We start from the raw sequence: 14,626 nt of genomic DNA on the forward strand, positions 1-14,626 counted from the left end.
TGTAGATCAGTCTTTTGTAATGAATTGGAAGTTTAAAAACTTCTCCAATAATTAAAAAAAACTTATAGTATATTAAATAAAAGTAAAAACAGAAAATAAAAAAAAAATATTTAGTCGCGTTGATAAGTTTTTTTTTTATATTAATAATTAGTACTAGGTCGTTAGATATTTATTCATATTCGCCATGTCAAACAATAAGTTTGAAAATTTAGCGTAATCTTACGACAGTTTTCTGTAAAGTAGTGACAAGCATATAGATACTAAGTACGGAAAACTTACAACCTACAAGTTTGCTTCTCCAGAATAGCTTAGTACTTTCACAACAGTTGTCAAGTTTCCTCACCATTATACTTTTTTTTTATATTAATTTATCCAGAAAAGTACGTTCAGTATTGTCCGACCAGATGACAACATCTATCGGTCAGTGTCAAAATAACTTACAGAAATAATAAACATAAATGAAATATTAGTTCGTTACACTTGATTATTAGGGCGCTTAAAATTAGAATTATTTCCAATTCTTTGGTTACCCCAGCTCAATAAAACCTCTGAACTCGCATCTGATTTCATGAGTGTTTTATTTTTTCTTATTTTATCAAAATCTGGTGCGGACCACACGGCCTCACATATAAATATTGTTATAAATGCTTAGACCCATTTTACCGCAAATCTAGCCAACCTACACCCTAAGTCCTTCAGGACTAATATTTTAGTATGTATTAATCCTGAAATATCGTCTTCTAATTTTCGAAGGCAGACGCTCGGCGCTCCTCCAATCTCCAATCTCCATAACCTCGTTATGGTATGAGGATTGCCGGACATGCTATCTTAATAATCTGGGTACCAAGACGGAGCATCCTCTCCGGCGGTGCTGGTACCAGTACCGGACTGGTCTCGGTGGGACAGTCAGTAGCCCGAGGCCCGATGTGAGATCTGTCCGCGATAAGGCAAGCACCTAGTGATCTCCAGCCATCTGGTTCCCCTAATAGCCACTTCGTCGCTTATCATTATCCCGGGCAAGACTCTTAGCTTTTTTTATCTAGTTCACTTTTTTTTCTTCTTTTATTTTATTTCTTTTTACATTGGCCCATTAGCTCATCGCCGGACAAAAACAACAAACTATGTTATTCCGAGTCTTCTTATTTTATTAGTGGCAAATTAATACGTTATAAGCGAGGAGAGATAATCCTATTTATTTAAAGCATCTTAGCGAGTATGTTGGCTCCTAGAACTCACTGGAGGATACATCCTCCCTCACTCAGGAGACTGATAATGATATGTATCAGATAGGACAAAAGGTCCTTAAAGTGTTTACCTACACGGTGTTGGGAAAGTTAGAGACGCGATAGGATCGGTCTATTTCAATTAGTCCTTGTTACTGGCACAATGGCTCCTCGCTCTTCCACTATCTTTGGATGAGTTAGTTCGCAAAGTGAACACTTCGATGCTCTGCTTTGGTTTCTTGAATAGTCGAGTATATCATGGTCAACTAATTTTTCATTCATATTTTTAAAATTTATATCTAGAACTAGAGAATTTCTCAGAATATTAAATTTTTTATTTTTAAATCTTTGATATTTGTGTGTTTTTTTTAGTTCAACTTACCTATAGAATATAAGTAAGGGAATGCATTGTGAAAGATAAAAATCTTTAATTCAAGTTTTCGAATTTCAAAGTTTTGTTACATGCTTTGAGGACCTCTCATTCCAATCAACTTAGTATCCCAAAATGGACTGCATCTCTGAGAAAATCCCAACTCAAAAAAAAAAAGTTTTACGAAACTGAAACTTTTATCTATTTATTTATTGCTGATGATGTTGTCTCGTCTTCATTGGAGCGCGGAATGTACTGCTCGGGAGTCTTTCTTGATGTAGAACAGGCTTTTGATCGAGTCTGGCACCCAGGACTGCTATACAAGATCCGTAAATTCCTACCCCCTACATACTTCCTCATTATCCGTTCTTATCTCTCCGACAGATTATTTCAAGTAAATTACAACGGCGCTTATTCATCCCTATTCCGTCAGTCTGCTGGTGTACCTCAGGGTAGTATCCTTGGTCCTATCCTATATACAGTTTTCACAGCTGACATTCCAACCCATCCTAACACAATCCTCACCACGTATGCCGATGACACATGTCTATTGTCAGTGAACAATGATCCTTACATTGTATCCCAAACCCTCCAATCCCACATCAACACCCTTGAAGAATGGTGCCAAAACTGGAGGATTAAAATTAATTCCAATAAATCCCACCAAATCACATTTACCCTTCGACGTAAACCCATGACCTCTTGCCCTACAATATCCTTTAATAATACCCCACTTATTCCTGTCGAACAGATCCGTTACTTAGGACTACATCTCGACAAACGACTGACATGGAATCCTCATACAAGACTAAAAAGACAAGAAACTGCTCGTAGATTCCGACTATTGCAACATTTACTAGACAAACGGTCTAAATTGCCAATCCATTACAAAAGACTGATCTACATGACTATTATAAGGCCTATCTGGACATACGGAGTTGAGCTTTGGGGCTCCACTAAACCATCAAATTCCTCCAGAATCCAATCCTTACAGTCCAAAATCCTTCGTAAAATCCTTAATGCTCCTTACTTTGTCACAAATCAAGTCATCCATCAGGACCTCAATATTCCATATGTTGCCGATTTGGCCAGAACCAGATACCGTTCCTTCCATAATAAACTTCTCAACCACCCAAATCCACTTGTTTCTAACCTGGCTTCTCCTTCATTACCTAATAATCCTCCTAGGCGTCTGAAAAGAAGATGGCCTCGAGATCTTCTCCTCTAGAAATGTTTTTGGAGTTCTATCAATGGGTAGATTCTCCACATGTTTTTATCATGTCACTATGTCACCTACAGCAAATTTACTTGTTGTATATATGTGTATACAGTTGTAAATATCAATAAATAAATTATTAAAAAAAAAAAAAAAATTTATTGCTGATATCAACTGCACATTCATATACATTGGTAGCAATCTTATGACGATTTTAAATTAGCAGGTCTCGTGGCCATCTTCTTTTCAAGCACCTCGGAGGATTGCCAGGAATGTAAGTTAGAAACTAGTGGGTTTGGGTGGTTAGGGAGATAATAATGGAAGGAATGGTATCTGGTTCAGACTAGATCGGTTACATATGGAACATTCAGGTCTTTATGTATGATTTTATTTGAGACAAAGTAAGGAGTATTGAGGATTTTATGAAGGATTTTGGATTGTAAGGATTGGATACGAGAGGGATTCAAAGGTTTAGTGGAACCCCAAAACACAGCTCCGTATGTCCAGATCGGCCTTATCACAGTCATGTAGATCAGTCTTTTGTAATGAATTGGAAGTTTAAACCGTTTGTCTAGTAAGTTTAATAGTCGGTTTCGGCGTGCAATTTCCTGTCCTTTCAGTCTTTTATGAGGATTCCAGATTAGTCGTTTGTCCAAATGGAGTCCAAGGTAACGGATCTGTTCTACAGGGGGAAGAGCAACATTATTAAAGGATTCTGTAGGGCAGTCAGTTGGAAACTGAAATTTTAAGCTTTTATATTTGAGACGTGACAAGTTTTTACTTACTTTTAAACAAAGGCCAACACGTGGTTACAGCGGCCCGTCACGTATATTTTGATCTCAAACAATAAATTGTAAGTCTTTAAGTTCATAGGTAATTAATTATCTAATAGTAATATAAAGAAAAAAAAGTTTAGAAATGAAAATGAGGAGATAAAAAAGACAAAGATGATTGTTCATTGATCTTGAAGATAAATTTAATTTTAAACTTGGAGGTATCATATCAAAGTATGATAATGTAAGAATAATGTTATTATCGATGGATAATTTCAAAGTATAAAAAAGATAATTATTTTTTTCTAGATCTTAGGAAAAATAAATAAAGATGAGGTAAAGGATCAAAAGAAGTTGGGTTTAACTCTAATCATGAACTAATATTTAATGTATACAATATATTAATTATTTCCGCGATTACCTCTGCGAGGCACTGTTGCCGCAACGAACAACAGGGACTAAGCCAGATCTGCCAATAAGAGATGGAGGACGGCTCCAGTATCTGCGGGGCTATCGAATCCGATGGCCCGGGGGAGAGTTATGGTCACTACCCCCTCCACCATAGAGCCAGATAAAAAATATTTTTTAAAAAAATCCACGTAATTGCAATGCCTTATCCAACTCCCTTTTCCCTGGCAACTGGAACAAAAAAAAAAAAAACTCGGAAAACCCGGGTCTCGTCCAAGCCATAAATTAAAACAAGTGTAATCTTATTAATTTTATCGTGAGGGTGGCCTGTAAGGACTGTAATTTATAATGTTTTCTGTTTTCGTGGGCCACAGATAGCGTCAAGGTTTTTAAAAAATGGCACCCTTCCCGCAACCCTTTTTAACTACATTTTTTTTCCAACAGAGAGGGCAGGCGGGGGCTGTATCTGTATCTGAGATCTGAGCCAGCCCCGAGCTGAGAAAATAGTATTGGGGGAGTTGGAATTGGATTTAGGGGGAGCCATGCGCTCTGCGCCCGTTCAGGGGGCTCTCTTCCCAGCTTCTGCTAAAGGGATCTTTAATTCTTCATATTGCTCCATCGTATGTCCTCTCTTATCTGGAGGATCCTTACAGAAAAGCTTTATAGACGGTACATTTTGAATCTTTATTTATTTATTAAAATTATTAATTGTAGGAAGCTAGACCGAGTGGAGGTCACAAAAAGTGCACAAAGTTGCAGAAATAACTAGTATATAAGGTTTAATCCGTCATCGCTCGCTAGGTCGATTTTAACATGGATGGCCGCGCATGAGATCTTTTTTCACATTTCTTAATTAGAGCTCTTGAAAGTATTTTTTAAAATCTAAAATTTTGATATAGGTTAAGTTTATTTAAGCATAACAATTCGCAGTAAATAATACGTACCTAATGAAGTTCTTGCCTCTTCAAACCTACGTTTCCCTAGTTCTGATAACTTTTTCCTCGAGAAAAAAACATTTTTATTGATTAAGAAAAATCTTCACAACTTGAATAATTTTATTGCAGCCTCAGTTTTTTTTTTCGAAAAAATCGGGCCAGCCTACATTCTTCCTAAGGGAATCCTGAACATTTAGGGAAAACCCCCATCACAATCGGATGAACGGTATGGCAGTACATATAGATAACAAATATTTATTTTTATATATTAGAGATTATAATAAAGACTTTTAATAATATAAAGATATCCTATTTTATATTCAAACCTAACATGATAGAGGGCGTGAAGGAGGTACACCTGATATAAATTGGAATAAACTAATCGACTATTACAATAGTACTATCGCTGAAATGGCAGGTGGAATAAGCTATGCCATATCATTGCGTACACAGCCCCCAGCAGTATAGGAACCGCCTGGTGACAACACAGTGGAATCGATCTTGGACCATTGTCATTCTCCCCCCTTCCTTGTGACAATAGCTCCAGGTACAATAACCGTTTCTATTGTACATTATTTAAATAGCTATCTGTTAGTTGGTCCAGTTAGCATATGTTCTTTTCTATTTATATTAAAATATGGAATCACAGTATTGTTTCACAATTTGTTTTTTGTTAAAAATGTAATTTTTATTTTTAATATTCGCTTTCGCTATTGATCTAAATCCTACTATTTTTTAAACGTAAAAAATAACAGCAATAGATTTTATAATGTAATAGAGGTTTATGTAAAAGGTTAAAGGCGAAAAATACTTATTATTCAATTTGGATATTGCTTGACGCATTATGTCCAAAACTTAAAAGTTAGAATTTACAAAACTATTATCCTTTCCACTGTTCTTCATGGATGCCAAACGTGGCCTCTTACGCTAAGGGAAGAGCAGAGCCTTAAGGTTTTTAAAAATAAATTATTACGCAAAATATTCAGAACGAGAAAAGAAGAGTTACCTGTAGAATTTAGAGGCTACACAATGCTGAATTGAGGGAACTGCACTCGTTTATATTTTTGTTTATAGGTGCGATATACTGTGGAAGTACAAGGCCACGCACGATGTGCTAGGGTAATACCTCGAGCGTTTCTTGATGTGGTTTTCATAGGGTGGGTTCGTCACTTCCACGCCTATTTTGTTAGTATCACCTATTGGCTATCGAGCCACACAAATGCCAGGGAGGAGGTTGAGAGTGAGTATTGTAAATGATATGCCTAAAAAAAACAAACAGAAAGGGCTGGGGCTCGAACTCACAACCTTTGGGTTGGTAGACAGGCGCGTTACCACGCTGCTACCGTCACCAATTACTAATTTTTCATAATGAAATGTTTGCTTTTAAAAAACTCAAAAACTATTGAACATAAATAGCTCTTAGATTTATTTTTTATTATTATAGTTGTTTGAGAGTGGTTTAGTTTCTTTTTAAATAATTTTGATCTCTTTTCTCTCAACTTTATTCTTTTTAACATCCGACGTTTCGACCTCTCAGGTCATTCTCAAGGATTCCTTATTCTGTCTGTATTCCTTTTTTTTTTTTTTTTTTTCCTTAAAATTCATTAATGCCGGCTAATTGCCTTTGTCCCAATAATTTCTTCTATTAAATTATTTCCTTAATTTAAAACATTTCATTAACCACTTTTATGTTCATTAACAAACCTCTTTTGTTAATGAACATAAAAGTGGTTAATGAAATGTTTTAAATTAAGGAAATAATTTAATAGAAGAAATTATTGGGACAAAGGCAATTAGCCGGCATTAATGAATTTTAAGGAAAAAAAAAAAAAAAAAGGAATACAGACAGAATAAGGAATCCTTGAGAATGACCTGAGAGGTCGAAACGTTGGATGTTAAAAAGAATAAAGTTGAGAGAAAAGAGATCAAAATTATTTAAAAATAAATAGCTCTTTTAGAGCTCATATTTTCGAAAATTTATTCCTCTTTAAACGATGTTATATCAGGTATATAATTATTGCGGATAGTTTAAATGATTAGGAGTTCCCAATGAAGAATTATTTTTATTTTAATATTTTGAAACAGTCGCCCTTTTTTAATCCACCTAACTATACTTGGCAGACTCATCAATTATGACTAGGTTTCATCAAAGTAATCAAAAATTGGGGTGAAACAATTGATTTTTTTCACCGGGCTGGATGAATAAGTAAATTGAAGTTATACTAATACTATATATTGAAATAAAAAAATATAGATATTCACCTACTCGAAGAATGGTGTCGAAATTGGAGGATAAAAATAACTCCCAACAAATCCCATCAAATTACCTTCACCCTTCGTCGTAAGCCTGCCGACTGCCCTACAGTATAGTTTAATAATATTGCTCTCATCCTTATAGAACAGATCCACTACCTTAAACTGGAACTGGACAAACGACTAACCTGGAATCCTCAGACAAGACTGAAAAGATAGTCGATTCCGACTACTACAGAACTTACTAGACAAACGGTCTAAACTTCCAATTCATTACAAGACTGATTTACATGACAATAATAAAACGTATCTGGACATACGGAGAAGAGCTTTGGGGCTCCACTAAACCTTCGAATTCATCTTATAACCAATCTTTTCGATCCAAAATCAAAGATCCTTAATGCTTCTTACTTTGTCATCTTAGACTTTATGTAACCGATCTAGCCTGAATCAGATATCAATCCTTCCATTATAAACTCCCTAACCACCCAAACCCACTAGTTTCTAATCTTGTGTCTTCTTCCATTCCTGTTAATCCTCTGAGGCGGTTGAAAAGAAGATAGCCACGAGACCTGCTAATGTGAAAATGTCATTAGAGTGCGACCAATGGGTAGTTTCTCTATATACCTGTGTCACTCCATTATAAAATAAAATAAAATTTACTGGCGGTATGTATGTTAATGTACAGTTGTAAATTTCAATAAAGATATTTAAAAAACATTTCTTTTTTGAGCTGGATTCCTCTCAGAGACGCAGTCCATTTTGGGATACTAAGTTAATTGGAATGAAAGGTCCTCAAAACATGTAACTATTCTATGTATTAAAATTAAAAATATTATATTTATTTTATACTAAATTATAATCACGAACCACTACCAAATATAAATAGAAAGAACTTTATAGTTAATGTTCAAATAATACTTTTTTTGAATATTGATAAAATCTAAGTTAGTTGTGGTAGAAAATCAGTGGAGAAAGCATTGTGATTAAATAATATAGCTGAATATTTGAGACTAAGAAGAAAAGAAAAAAAAAGTTAAAAAAATGAAATCTTTTAATTACATCCAGATTTGACTACAAGTGAAGATCAATTCACGATCGATTTTATCGTTGATGGGTTCAGATTAAAGTTGCTAAGGTGTAATATATTTGGAAAATTATATACAAAGGAATACATTTTTGGCCGAGTGGAAGAATATAATTTATGGAAAGGAGCAGGAAAATATTTAAGTTTCTGTTTATTCCTTTTTTTTATCTACAAGTGGTAATCCTATCTTTAACGACTTTTAAAGAGTCGAAGAATTCTCGGATAAGGAGAAGCATACCTTAGCATCCAAGGAATGCCCTTAATAATATCGCCACAATAAATAACTGACTTTATTCAATGTATCCCCATGAAGTGAAATTGCTGTCAAAGAATCTGAACCTTCAAAGACCACACTGATACCATCAGCTCTTTTTGTCCTCTTGCCGGCGTTATCCATAAAAAAAGAAAACAAGACAGAAGGAAGACTAAAAAAGGAACAGCTAAAGATAGATATAGATAAAAGGCGCCTCAAATTCCTGGCTGACCTTCTCAGAAATATCGGTCGCATTGTCACAGGCTTCCTACACCACGGGCGTTCTGGACGTAATTATCTATGTCTATTACATAATACATCCAATATTATACACTGTATGTGTATCAGAATTTATCTTATTGCTGTCTTAATTATATTTAAAAAATCTTGGGATTGAGAAAGAGTGATTGACTTACTTAATTTATCTAGATATATCTTTAGTTTAGAGATTTTGTTACATTACAGGCTATTTATATTTTTTGTAAAGCAGATCACCACGGTTCATCTTCATTTTTGTATTTAGAAGAATTTACGGATTTTTTTAAAAATTTAAACTCCGTGAATCACTACTTCCTACATACCTTCTCTTTATTCGTTTTTCTCTAAATTAAACCACAATGGTTCCTATTCCTCCCTCCTCTCTCGGTTTGCTAGTGTGCCACAAGATAGTATCCTCGCATCCTCTATATAGTCTATACAGCTAACATCCCACCTAATCCTAACACTATCTTCACCGATGCCGATGATCGCTAGCAGTTGATAATGACCCTTCAATTTCATCCCAAACTCTCCTATCCCATTTCAGAATCCTCGAAGAATGGTGTCGAAATTGGAGGATTAAAATAAATCCCAACAAATCACTTTTACCTTTCGTTTTAAACATACCGACTGCTCTACAACATCCTTTGATAATGTTGCTCTTAACCCTGTCGAACAGATCCACTACCCTAGACTACATCTATACAGATGACTAACATGAAATCCTCACACAAGACCGAAGAGGCAGGAAACTGTACCTCGTTTCCGACTATTAGAGCACTTACTAGACAAACGGACTAAACTTACAATCCATTATAAAAGACTGATCTACATGACTATAATAAGGCGTTAACAAAAAAAAAACTAAGATCTGGACGAACAGAATTGAGCTTTGGGGCTTCACTAAACCTTCGAATTTCTCTTGTATCCAAACATTACAATCCAAAATCCTTCGTAAGATACTTAGCGCTCCGTAGACTTTGATGTTCCTTATGTAACCTATTATATTCAGGATTCTAAAGAGAAATTAACCTGAGATTTCTTGTGAGTTAAAGGTAAAAATAAACAAAAAACGTGAAGCTAATACAATTAATTTTGGTTTTAAGAAAGATATGATTATCTTCATTAGATCTTGTTATTTCATATATATAAAATATAAATATATGACAATATAAAAATATTATATTAATTTGAATACTCCGTGATTAATAAAAGATACTTCAAAAAGTAATATATATTTTTCATTCACTCACTGCCAATACACCGTATATATTGATTGCCCTAAGACTAGTGAAGTCTCACTTCTTGCATTTATCAATAACAATGTTACTTTCGCAGAATACGAGAGGAATCTCCAACAGAACGTCAACAGGTTAAAGAAAGAAATCCTTAGGATGAACATAGTCATAAACCCTACAAAGATAAAACTAATGAAGATAGGGAAGAAGCCATGAAGAATTATGCCAGTCATTGGAATTGAAGACACGGTCCTCGAACAAGTGGAAAATTTCAAATACCTAGGTGAAAATGGTTGGTTATATTGATACGAAGGTTATGAACGTGCTGGCAGAACGTTTAAGAGAGGCTTCCAAACAGGTGAGAGGTGGACAAGAAGAAAAAAGTGGCTGTGTTCATTCAATATTTTTCTCCATTCTCTTCGGAATCATGGACGCTAAAAAAAAAGCCACAACACTACAATTAGGGCAAACCTCAACATTAAACAAGCCCATGAAATTATAGAAGAGAATAGACTAAGATAGTTGGGACATCTAAGAATGGAAGCTACTAGAATTGCTAAGATCTATCGAGTCAAGGTTAACAGGAAGAGAAGAAAAGGTCGACGAAGAAATAAATGGGAAGACGAAGTAAAGAAGTACTTCCTGAATAGAGGACTCCTACAGAAAGAAGGAGTTTGGTGGAAGACCGGGAGAACTGGAAAGAGCTCTATACACTTCTGGTGGTACTATAAAGGAGAAAATATGATAATATTGATTGCCAAAACATTCTTACCTTACCATGTTCAAAAAGTAACATTCAATTGCACGTCTATTGGAAATACGAGGACAATTTTTTGTTGGTTCGAAAGGACTCTCCCAAAGGTTAATGTAAGTTTGGTATATATAGAAATTTGATTAATCCAGTCTTTTATTTACTTGTCTGCAATTTTGTATATTGTTGCAAATAGGAAACTTTTTTTTTTTGCATTAGCTCATAAACTTGGTTACTCACTTTTTTTTTATTTTTCGAAATATAACTTGTTTATTTTTCTTTCAATGCAATTATAATACTTATTAAAAAAAATTTTTAGCTAACAACTTTCACATACCAACCTGCGTTCATCTCCTAGATTTTTTTTAATGTAGATTGGTGGGTTCGTGTTGGAGTTTCACTATTTTTGTGATTCTTTAAAAAACAAAATCTAATTATAAGGAAAGATGAAAATTATTAGCAAAATGATACTATTGCTATTAAAATTCATATTTTAGGGTTCCTCATGGTGGAAATAACGAATATAAATTTTGTTTTTGCCAAGAATATAACAGTTTAACAAAAGATAATGAAGTCGTCATGCAATCGGGAAGGATTGTGCGATTAATCGAGCCAGGTATTTCTGTTTTTCATTTTTTTATTCTTTAAATATTCATAAAATCCTTTCATATTTTTTATATGACCATTATTTATTATTACTAATAACGAGAACTTTTTTAAAATATATATTTCAAGAGTAATTTAGAGGAATATTTTTTAAAAATGCATCATTTAAGCCCGTTCAGACTATTTCAATGAGGATAAGACAGCTGAAATTAAAGAATATTTAATTTTTGAAATGCCGATCTCAATCAAAATCGTTAGATCCATTTTCTACAAAATTAAAAAATGTGGACAATCTATAAAGTGACACTTCCTGTAAGTCGATTTTAGCGAAAACGTTATATACTTCCTCTTACTATATATACCATATATGGCTTAGTGTAAGTAAAATTGATGATTTTTCACTGATTTATTTATTATATAAATTATATATTATACAAAATATAATGTTATTAGTACTGAATGCAAAATCATTTACTTCTGGATAGACTGGATTGTTCTGTGGAAAATTATTTCAAACAACCTTTACATTGAATCATATCCAGATGTTTAAAAAACCATTACTTCCCATTTGAGCTTAGTAATTATACATTAATGCCATGTAGACCTACCCGTAGCAAAGAGATATCGTACCGCACCCCTAGAGCGTGGTGCAATATGAACTAACCACCATTCGGACAGGCGACGACAGCCCCGTACAAAAGGAGACAACCAGATGGAACCAATAAAAGTCCAATTACATTCGAGATAGCGACTAGGCGCATATGCGTTGCCACAACTGTCGCGCTGTTTGCCTCTGCTCAATGCTCCGTGACTAATGTGGTCCACGGTGGCTGCGTCCACTTGTCGCGTTGCCTCTCTGCTCTCTGCCACTTGTCGCATCGCCATCTTGTCTTTATTTATAGCCCGCAGAGGTGATTCTGGTTCTGTTGGGGTACTGCCTAGCATTCTGTAACCACATCGCATTGTACTGGGCAATGCAGAGAATGACCATCTGGATTTGGTAATTAAGACTGGATTTACTCGAACAAAAAACGTTTGCGACTCATCTTCTTTCTTCAACAAAATAAGTATGAAATAAATTATATTTGACGGTATAATTTTATTGTTTTGTTTTTTTTCATAAATTTAATGGTGAACACTAATCGATTATAGCTGTTTTTTGTTTCATTATTATCAGGCCAACTTCGTGTGCCTTACTTAGTTTTTATAAAAATTAGTTTGGTTTTTAACAATTGATAATTTTAAATAACAAAAATAAATTAGAAAAAAATGAAAGAAGCATTCTAAGAAATACTAATAATAATTATGCAATAAAAAAAATAATAATAAATAAATATTATATAATTTATAAAATAAATAACTAACTTATAATATATAATAATATTAATAAACAATAATAAAAAATCAAATATAAAAAAAAAATAAATAATAAGAGGTATATGCCGAGTTTATAGCAGTGTCTTGCAATTGTCTGGGCTTCAGTTTTTCGCATAAAGTTGAATTTTCTACAAATGTAAGCCAAAGCACACTTAACTGCAGGTAATTGGGAATGGAATTTTGTTTAATGTTTTTTGATGAATTCCTCTATAGATTGTTCACGAACTCTTCCAAACACTGTTTTAAGTTTTCACTCTTGGTCAGGGTTCATTTGCATAAATATTGTATATTGTGTGTGTGTATGTTTAGAATATTATGCATTATAGAATAGTAGCGCTAGGATCTCCTTGAGTCTTTTATTAGCCATGGATATAAATAGAAGTATTTCATATGAATAGTGATATAGTGACTGAGCATTTAGGATAATCTTGAAAATTATTCTTATAATTTAGTTGTAAGATTTTGAGCCTCTTATATGACGATAGCTTTTCAGCAACAGTATCTTCCTTCTTTTCATCCAATTTTATTTTAACTAATTTTGATACTTTTGGTCAAGAGTGCTTCAATTTTTTAATAATAACTTTACTACATAGAACACCACATTTTCTATTAGAAATTTATTATAAACATAATATTACATTTATATACTTCTCTCTTAATAAATTCACAAAAATAAATTAAATTAATATACTGTTTTTGTCAGAAAATTAAATGGAATGGTTAATATAGGCATATGGGTGGGATATAATCTTTGTGAATCTGTTTTTTTATACCTTTTGCATCTCCGATTATTCGAAAACACCTCTAACCGTAAACAAATTATCCCTTCGTAGAATATCCGTATTATAAGATGAATATTAATACAATTCAAATGATTTTCTATTCCTATTAACTCTATATATTACATAATAATAAGCATTTTTACCGATTTTTTTACATTTTTTAAGCAGGATCTTTAAATAATCACATTTTTATACGCTTTACCCTCAGCGAAATTATAAATTGAGCAGTACTCTAGCAGCTTAGAACCTGTCAGATGTAGTTCCGAAATCAATTATTTCAGGTCCTTAACGTTGGGAGGCGAGAAGGCTTATGCCCCTGAAGAACAGTCCATCGAAGGCTATTAATTTGTCTTCCTAATCCTGGACCGATCCATCAGGAGCGGAAAAAAGTGAGGAGCTGCTGAAGAGGAATTTCGGGCATTGTTCCTAATGGACTCCCGGGTACCTGGGGCAACCCTCAGTATTTGGATCTCTCTCCTCTTCATCTTGATAATAACCGTCCCCAATCCTGTCATCACCCCATCCACTTCTTGTACCTCATTAATTAATAGTACTTTTCTCATTATCTATGAATTTATAAACACAAGTGTGATTTTTCTACTAATATGATAATAAAAACATTAGCATATCACGTATCAGAGATTATGATAATGTTTTTTTACCAGACTACAAGTTTACACAGGTGTCTTAATGAGTTAAAATTGAGACTAATTTCATGAAATATGTTAATGTTTCATTTCAATATAAAACGAAATTCAGTCAAACATAAGCTATCATCACCTGGGTTATTATAAGTTTACATTTCATTATTGTCACAAAAGGAAACAATAATAACAAAAGTTTCGATGCTGATACTACCATTCGCTGACTACAAGCATCTGTTCAGTGACGTCCATCTCAGCCCAAATCCACAAGATCAGTCTTGATGCAATATTCCCACTTACGCCTTGGTCTACCCCTTGAACGTTTATGTAACTTTTTAGAGATACGTTCGATACTACTAAAAAAAATCGAAACCTACTACCCATCTTATTCACCGGAATGCTATCGCATGAATTATTTCTTGGTTAAATTTATTATTTATACTTAATTAAAT

The sequence above is a fragment of the Halyomorpha halys genome, unplaced genomic scaffold (genome assembly GCF_000696795.3).
Source record: "Halyomorpha halys isolate HHAL.00 unplaced genomic scaffold, Hhal_1.1 Scaffold281.1, whole genome shotgun sequence".
NCBI classification, from domain to species: Eukaryota; Metazoa; Arthropoda; class Insecta; order Hemiptera; family Pentatomidae; genus Halyomorpha; species Halyomorpha halys.